Source organism: Nannospalax galili, unplaced genomic scaffold (genome assembly GCF_000622305.1).
Source record: "Nannospalax galili isolate Female #2095 unplaced genomic scaffold, S.galili_v1.0 scaffold39, whole genome shotgun sequence".
NCBI lineage: Eukaryota > Metazoa > Chordata > Mammalia > Rodentia > Spalacidae > Nannospalax > Nannospalax galili.
This window is the reverse complement of record NW_008346683.1, coordinates 1875932-1885970: the sequence shown is the minus strand read 5'-3', so window position 1 is coordinate 1885970 and position 10039 is coordinate 1875932.

Sequence of the window (10039 nt, the reverse complement as noted above, 5' to 3'; positions counted from 1 at the left end):
TAATCTCTAATTCTATCTTATTTAACAACTCGTACTCATTGACTCCCTCCACACTGGAATGTAAGCTCCTATATAAATATACTGGTATACCCTCAATTTTGCAAAGAACAAACTCATATGTGTGTGATTGACCCTGATGTCTGTGTAGATGATTATGCATAAGATGCTAATTAGGAAGTTATTGTTATAGTGCAAATGAGCTCAGTGAGTCAATAAAGAAGTGAGTGGGTTGGGTAGAGACATTTGCCTTTATTATTTAAATTATTTTCATTGAATTGTTGAGAACAGGATGTCAAGGTTTTCATACAATATGTTGATGATATCTAGATCTCCTCCCCTAGCCACACCTCCTCTTATGCGCCCACCCAATTTAATGTGCTCTATAATATGTAATAAGGCCTATAAAGTCTAATTTGTGTCTCCAAATGTCCTTTAGTGTGGGTCCATCCACTGTAGCCTGGCTAACTTATCAAGAATCCCATACTTGGAAGAGGTTTTCTTTCCCCCTACCAGCAGCCACTGGTTGCCAAACGTTCCTTAGGTTGGGTTGGGATTTATTACCCATACCCCCATGTCTATACTGGGATTTTGTTCTGATCTGAGTTTGCACTGGACTTGTGCATGTTGTCACCATTGCTGTGAGTTCATATGAGTAACTGACCACCTGTCTGGAAAACTCTATTTCCTTATGATCATCCACCTCCTCTTGCTTTACATTCTTTCCACCCCCTCCATCTTCCACAATAATCCCTGATCCTTGGGAGGCAGAGGAAAGGGATTTCTGAGCGGGACTCATATAGTGCAGTCATTAAGCCCAACAGTTAACAGATGGAACTACATGAAGCAAAAAAGCTTCTGTACATCAAAGGATACCATCATTCTAGCAAGGAGGTAACAAAATGGGAACCATCTTTACCAGCTGTACTTCTTACTTCTGACAGAAGGTTAGCATCTAGACTGTTAGCATCTAGAGCTAAAAACAAAGCAAAGCAAAACAACAACAAAAACCTAAATATCGAAAAAAAAAAAAATCCTAACTACCTGGGGCAAGGAGCTGAACAGGGAGTTCTCTAAAGAGGAAGGACAAATGGCTGAGAAATGCTTTTAAAATGTTCAATATCTTTAGTCACCAGGGAAAGACAGATTAAAACCACTTTGTGATTTCATCTTCCCCCATGCAGAATGGTTAAGACCCCCCAAAACCAAACAACAATAAATGCTGGCAAGGATGTGGAGAAAAGGGGACTCATCCACGCTGATGTGGAGTAAAGGGGACTCATCCACGCTGATGTGGAGTAAAGGGGACTCATCCACGCTGATGTGGAGTAAAGGGGACTCATCCACGCTGATGTGGAGTAAAGGGGACTCATCCACGCTGATGTGGAGTAAAGGGGACTCATCCACGCTGATGTGGAGTAAAGGGGACTCATCCACGCTGATGTGGAGAAAAGGGGACTCATCCACGCTGATGTGGAGTAAAGGGGACTCATCCACGCTGATGTGGAGTAAAGGGGACTCATCCACTGCTGATGGTAGAGTAACTGGAGCAGTCCCCATGGCCTCAGTGTGGAGATTTCTCAGAAAACTCAAAATTGACCTACTGTATGATCCAGCCACACCACCTTTGACATATCTCCCAAAGACTATTACCCTACTACAGAAATACCTGTTCATCCATTTTTATTGTTGCCCTATTCAGAATAACCAGAAATTGGAGCAACCAAGATGTCAATTGACCAATGAGTAGATAATGAAGATGTGGTATATACATACCATGGAATATTAAGCTCTTAAAAATGAAATTATGGTATTAGCAAGTAAATGCATGGAACTGGAGACAATCATGTTGAGTGAGGTAACCCAGACCCAGAATGACAAATGTCATATGTTCTCTCTTGCAGCTGGATGCTAGCTTTAAATCCTAGACATGTGTGAAAAATCCGGAGAAGTCGGAAAACAGGTAAATAAATGGCAACGGAGGTGAGGACAGGCCTCCTGGCAAGTGGTGGTCTCAGTTGTATTAGCCTTTATATGTGTTATGAACCATGTGTATTTGAAACTGTAGTAAAAGTGTGAGGTTGTGTCTGAAGAGTAAGTGGTTGGTGGTAACAAGTGGTGAAAGGGGAGGGACGGGAGGTGTCTATGCTATTGTGTATGTCACTTGCTTTCCGCAATCTCTTTTAGCTCACTGGGGTGCACATCATCAGATGCTGACTCTCCTAGCTTCCAGGGACTTGAAGCCATATTGGTTTCCTAATGAGGGTTCTTGACAGGGGTGTCTCAGGAGCCACAGTTACCCAATAAGATGCAGGTGGGTTTAAGGGAGAATATAATTTTGTGTTCTTCAGTGGGCCCTCAGATGAGAGGCAGGACTTTTTGGGTACTTATAAGGTGAGGCTATAAAACACGAGAGCCTGAAGTCTAATTCCAGGAGACCCCGTTTGTCTGTGGCAGCAACATGCTGTGGGCAGGGGTTCGGGGGAGTTCTTACAATCTACAGCTTTAACTCCCAGGTACTCGAGACACTTTTAAAGATCAGCTCAATTATACTCCAAAGGCTTAGCTGTTCCTGCAACTTCTGTTGTTTCTCCAGCAAGGGAGGCTCATCTCACTAATCTTTTTTCAATGTATATTTTTATTGAATTTTTGTGCATTTCACACAATATATCTTAATCATATTTAGGCTCCCTCTCCTACCTACACCCACTCATAGCTAGCCCACAGGATTCTAACTTGCTCATGTGAACTTAAAGCAATGGTAACAGCATGCACAAGACTCACTGATTATTTTCAAACTGTCTTTCCACTTATCGTTCAAGTTTAACTGATAAAAGATCAGAATGCCTGTGAATCCTCTTGACTAGCTGCAGAATCAGGGTAGCGTCTGGCCCCTTCCTCTCTGAATGACCTCAGAGCCCTCATTTACCTTGAGTTCTATCTTTTTTTCACTTCTTAGAGAAAATACTGTGGGTACATTAGGCCATTATGCTCAGTATCCATCTTTCTTTCTTTTTTCCATGGCTCTAAGATAGCTGGAGGGTGGTTAATTAGTTACAAAGAATTATTGCATTTCAAAGTGTTAGGAGTGCTGAGATAAGCTACCTGGTAATGTATAAAAGCAGCCTTTCCTGGCAATGTTTAATTAGATGGTTTCACCAATAATTCACTAAGTCTGGATACTATACAAGATACTTTCCCTGGTTGTCTATTTTAAACCTACTATGTGATAGGTGTCATTCTGGAACTTGAATGTGGGGAGGTTGTGGTGTACACAATCATAAGAAGAAATGAAACCAAAAGTATTCCTGATTTCAGGAAAGGAATCTTGAAGGAGCAGCACCCAAAAGACAAAGTTGTACCATCACTATAATCAACACCATCATGATGATCAGCTTCATGATTAAGCAGAAACCATCAAAGATTACCATTAGAATTGTTTGTCACTCTCTTCGGATCTGGTCTACATCAAAGGGCAAAGGTCAGGAAACACAGACTGTGTGGGGTCACTCTTCATTCTATGGTCATTCCACTTCTCTGTCTCTATTTGAATCACACCCAAACACTTCAGCTGGCCAATCAGGCTTCACTAGGTCCCAATTTACTTGGTGAAGATATTGTCTCTGGTTTGATTTCATCAACTAGTGTTTAACACATTGCTTCAGACTCTGTGACACAGGGATGCAGAAATGGGAAATAGGAACTAGCTCATTTATGACCTCAGAGTGCTTGAAGTCCAGGAAGAAAGATAAGATAGCAGTCAAACCTGTGATGGATGAAGGGGATTCTCAAAAGAGTTGAGAACACATGGTGCTAGAACCAACCCACAAAAGATGGTGCAGTTTGACTTGGACTTTGCATGTGTTGTAACCTTGAGCCTCTGCTAATGCTTACCTGTTATTAGATGTCTGGTCCTCTTCCAGTACCCAAACTCTGCCCAACCTTCAGGGATAGGATTAAACCTCTGATTTCCAGGGAGTCCCAGACCATTCTTTCTCTCCCTGAATTCCCAAAGCCTGTTCCAGACCATTACACTCAACGTTTTCTCTCTGAAGGGTGTTTTAATTTACTAAGGTCTTGCTCTTCTCCTTGGACCCATAATCTGTTAAGGCAGGGCTGTTCAGAGGTCCCAATACTATGATGCTTATAAACCATGACTAGAAGCAGACTATGAGGGTCTGGTACTGACCAAATATGTGCCTTTTAGAAAGTAATATAAATGTCCCATGCATCAGTTTACTCACTTATAAAACTGGAATGAAAAAGATTGGTTTTCATTGAAAGCACTTTGAGAATACTGTGTAAGTCCATACTTATAAGACCAGTAGAACAGTACCTGAGAGATGGCCAGCACCAAGATGCACCAGCTACTACCTGACCCAGCTCTCAATCCTCTGCATTGCTTTATAGATTGAGGCAGGGGGCAGAGACACAACCATTCTAAGGCCACACAGCTTGTAAGGGGCAGAAGTGGGGTGAAAGCTTGAGTATTCAATACCTACAGCAAAACTTTTTTACAGCAGCATATCCATCTTGGTCTTCTAGTCTAATCCTTAATCTACAGCTCCATCTCTGTTTGGCAAGTGACTGATGAACCACTGAAGCCTTCAGGGGACCTGGATGGATGTGGAAAGAGAACAGTCAAACTGGACCAAGTCCCAGTGGCCTGAATTCTCCACCCATGTAACTGCTAATCCATCTTTCAGAGAAGACATTGCCTATGGGCTGGCAGGAAGGCAGAGTTCAGGTGATTTAAAATTAATGTTCTTGGATTGAGCTTAAAAGACACCTTCCTCTTTCTTCACCTTATATTACAACCTGGAGGTGACTTGGCTTTTGTCAGCTTAAGAAGCAGCTCCATTTAAAAGCCATTGGATTTTTAATTGTAGAGAGATTGCTTGCACTCCTGCTGCCTGGCCTCAGGCTCTCACTTGGTACCATCTACCTGTGATCCCATGTGCCAGGCATCCAGCCAACCTTGTCCCAATGTCCCACATAGCAGAGCTGGCCTTCAGCTCTCCCTGTCCCTTACAGTGGTCCCTGACTCAGGTGCACATTCTGCTCTTGGCTCACTCAAAAAGATTGGCAACTTGGGAGGATGAAGCGACCCTTTGATCTTTGCTCTCTCCTACTACAAACACGCTGCGTGATTGTAGGCTGTAGTTTCTTGATGGTAGTTAAGTCCTATTAGTTGAACACATTCAATGCACCATGCCCATCCATATTCACCTAGCAACAAAACAGAAAAGATTTATTTTCTGTAACATTTTGAGGAAGTAGTCAAAGAGGTAAAGTACCTTGTTCATGGCCACATGGCTGGTGAGTGGAGAAACCTGGACCCCAAGACATGTGGTAGAGTGTGTGCAACAAGAACCACTCTGCCATCAATCTAGACTCTTGTCAGTAGGATAGGATATCCTCAGCAAGTCCCTTCTGCCAAGATTTTGTGTGGCAATTTCCTCTGAATAGAAGCATCTCAATGGAGAGGGTCTCATTAAGTCTCAGGAAGTAAATGAAACTTACAAGGCATAGGAAGTAAACAATTCATGAGTCTCAGGAGGTTCCTGAAACTTACAGGATTCACAAGGTTCCTCTCAAGGTACAATAAGCAGTGACAGCTCTTCAGTAGAGGAGACTGACCAGCCAAGTGGCCTTCCAAGTTCCAGGGATACAGCTCTCATGAGTTGTCACTAATGCTGGAGTGCACTTTTCAGTGATGCAACTACTTTTGTTTCATCTGTGCTCCTATAAGTAACCCCTCATCCATATGCCTGTGACTAACCACAATCTGCTCATTGGTTTTCCAAGTTGGACTTTGGAAGAAATGTTACTTTGGTCTCTCATTGGTTCCCTGCCTGGAGTAAGTAAATGTTTGTTCATATTTCTCCAGGAAAAGTAACACAGTGTAAGGACCCACACCTTTTTTAATTTTTTGAGGGGGAGAGTGTTTGATACTCACTATGTAGCCCATGTTGGCCTGGAACTTGCTGTGTAGAACAGGCTGGCCTCAATCTCTGCCTCCCTTTATATGAAAAGTACTGACATTTAATATTCTGCAGTGTGATGGTTCCCAGATATGCCTGCACATCTGGGTGGCCCTCAGAAGCCTGATAGAAACACAGACTTAACAAACCTACTCAGGCTTAGAGAATATCAAGTCTCTGTAGATGAGACCCAGGGATCTGTAGTTGAGCAACCCAAATCTGAAACACACAGGAGTGTGCAAACTGCTGCTTGTTTGCTGGTTCTTGTGTTTTGAAGTGGTGTTTGGATAGCCACGTGCAGCAGGCTAGAGCACCAAGAGGCAAATTCCACATTTTGTTGCATGCCTTCATGTAACAGAAGTGTACTTCCAGCTCACTGCAATATCTGTAGTCAGTGTGAATTTCTTTCCAGAGCAGCTTTCTTCCATGTGATGGTGATTTAACTCAGGATGCTCCATTTGGGACATCTCCATGGCAACACATACTCTGTGATGCTCCCTGTCAGGGAAAGAAAGGCCTGGTCATGGACCACTTGGTGCAGGAAGTGACACACATCACTTCTTCTTAGGTTTCATTGTACAAAGGAAGCCCTGCTGGCCAGTCCTAGCATAAAAATAACAGAGAAGCACAATGGCTCCTATGTGTTTCAAGGTTGACATAAGCTGGGAATTGGTAAACATTAGAAATGTCTGGTACAGTGACCTCATAAAGCTGCTGGGATAAACCTTTTATCTTCACCTGGTTACACAAATGAGGGATAAAAAGAAAAGCCAAAGACTCAGGAGTGATTCTTAGAAGCCATAAGAACCACAAATTCATTCATGTGTTCCTTTATTCATTCCAAAAATATTCCCTAAGCCCTTACTATGTGTTTGGTGATAGAGCAGGAAATGTAGACAACAGGAAACATCAGACAGACTACTGATGTCATTCAGTCAAATGGAGAAGATGGGCATACCCCTGAGTTGCAACCCTACATGTCAGTTGGAGACAAGAACAGAGAAGCTGTTTGTTTTCATGATGTTTAGTTTTTAGTTATTTGTGTATTCTGGATTCTAACTCTCTTTCAGATGTATAGCTAGTAAAAACAATCCTGCCCACTCTGTAGGCTGCCTCCTTACTAGAATGATCATGTCCTTTGTTGCACAGAACTTTTAGTGTCATTAACTCCCATTTATCAATTGTTGGTCTTAATGCCCATGCTGCTGGAGTCCAACATCACTTTGTGATAAAACCCCTGGAAAATATAGGGAGATGGGAGACATAGCTCAGCATAATAAAGGCATTATCAAGTAAGTCTGCAGCCAGAATCATGCTAAATAGAGAAAAACTCAAAGTATTTTCATTAAAATCACAAGTCCGACAAGCATGTACACTCTTACATACCTCGTCAACATAGTGCTTTAAGTCTTATGTAGAGCAATAAGACCAATGAATGAGATAAAGTGATACAATTAGGAGTGGAAGAAGTCAACATATCCATATTTTCAGATGATATGATTCTATACATAAAATCCTGAAGCCTTCACCAGAGAACTGCAGCTGATAAGCACTTTGAGTGAAGTAGCAGGATACAAAATTAATCTCCAAATCATAGCCTTCCTGTGTACTACCAACAGACATACTAGGAAAGAAATCGGGGAAACAATACCATTCATAGTAGCCTCAAAAATATCATGGAGTAAAACTAACCCAGGAAACGAAAGGCTTGTACAATGAAAACTTTTAAGACACTGAAAAAGGAACTGAGGAAGATACTAGCAGTCCATGGGTTTGTTAGATTGGTGCTGGGAAAATGGCCGTCCTACCAAAGCAACCTACGGATTCAGTGCACTCCCCATCAAAACTCCAATGCAATTCTTCACAGAAATTGAAAAAATATCTTAAATTTCATAGGGAAACACAAAAGACCCAGGACAGTAAAAAATAATCCCCCCAAATAAAAAAAAAAACTTATGAGGTATCACAAGTCCATATTTCAAGTTAGACTAAAGAGCTATAGTAATAAAGACAGCATGGGGCAGGCATAAACACAGACATAGTGATCAATGGACTATAATGGAGCACCCACATATAATCCCATGCTCCCATAGTCACCTATTTTTTTTGTTTAGGTTTTGTGTATTTCATAGAATACATTCTAACCAAATTTAGACCCTGTCCCCAGCCCCCCCCCCATAATTCTAGAGGACACTGTGCAAGCTGCTAAGGGAGAAAATAAATCAGTGGTCTAGCCCAGCTTTAAAGCCTAATAACCACAACACCTGACAGAGCAAACCATCTCCATCGGTGCAGTAGTGGCACTTTCATCTAGAGGGTAATCAACAGCTACCTAATTGGACATAAAGCCCTCTCAATGGGAGGGAACTCATGGATGGCACTGTAAATATAGCCAAATGCATATGGCTGGAGAGGCTCATAAATCCCAGAGAAAACCCTATCTCTAGCATATCTATAGACAAATGAAATTTCTTACTGTATGCTAAATATGGATCCTTATATTTACAGACAAGTATACCATGCACCACTCATCAAAGAAACAACAGATGGAAGCTATCACAGAGTTCTACAACTATTCACACACAGAGAATATATGTCTGAGAAATTGTCAGGCCTAAATGACACATCTACAGAGGAACCTCTATACCTAAGGCTCATGGAACATAGAAGAACAGGAGGTAGAGACAAAACTAATACATCCCTCAACTCTCAATGGCAAAGCTTCCTCATACAATGGAGTATGTTGCATACAGGAGGTCACAGCTGGCTAAGTTTTAGAGAACAATCACCCAAGTTTTTTCAGAAAAGGCCAGAAATACACATTGGGGAAAAGACAGCATTTTAAACAAATCAGATGCTGCTCATCAAACTGGATAGCTACATGAACAAAAATTAAACTAGATATTTATCTCTGCACAAAACTCACCTCCAAATATATCAAGGTCTGCAACATAAGGCCTGATTCCCTGAATCTGATAGAGGAGAAAGTAGGGAATACACTTGAACTTACAGACACAGGAAAAGAGCGTGGTCTTTAAATAAGGGGTTTGTCTTATAGTAATCTGTGTATCACCTTACTGGCCAAGTTCTATGAATAAGTATAAAACTTACTAAAAAATTGTGTTGGAATTGAAGGCTGGGTAGACTCCCCTCAAACAAAACATATGATGCTTATTTAAGGCTCCTGAACTATACACCTCTGCTCTGCTCACCTGGGGACTAGGCACACTGATTTGAAGAGAACATAGTTCTGACTTCCAGTAAGTTATGGTCAGAAGGAAAGGCTTTATCAGCAGCACTGAACTGGCCTCCTTGTTTTGCTTCATCCCTCCCTGGCGATTTGGCATTTGCAATTCCCTCTGCCTAAAATAATTCTTCTTCTGTTTATTGAATGGTTATTCCCTCTTCCCTTCCTATCTCAGTTCCAGGTCCCTTTCTACACAAACTTTCATGGGTCAACAAACCCCAGATAACCTCAGTTATATAATGATGTTTATTTGTCTAATAATCCCTATTACATCTTGGATCGTGTATGCTTTTTACTTATATTTTTTGTTTTATAGTAGTCCCCAGTCATCTAACCTGCACCTTGAGATCAAATATCTTATCCATCTTGTTAGTTTCAGTATATATTGTTGTAATTCAAAACAGTGCTAACATCTCAACAGTACTACTACTGAATGAACCCACTTACTAAAGAATTATTCTTTGTGGGACTAGAGAGATGGCTCAGTGGTTACAAGCACTGGATGCTCTTGTAGAGGACCTGGGTTTGGTTCCCAGCACCCACATGGCAGCTAACAACTATTGGAAATTCCAGTTCCAGGGGATCTGATGCCATCTTCTGACCTCTGCAGCCATTGCACGACACAGGTGCACATACATACACGCAGGCAATACACTCATACACAAAAATAAAATAAAAAATGAATAAAATATTTTTAAAAAGAAAAAAGAATTACTATTTGTATATTACATTGGCTCATGAATGGAATAAGGTTTCTTTTTTTCCAGTAGGAAAAGGCTCTCACTATGTGGGATGAGCAGGACCTGATAAC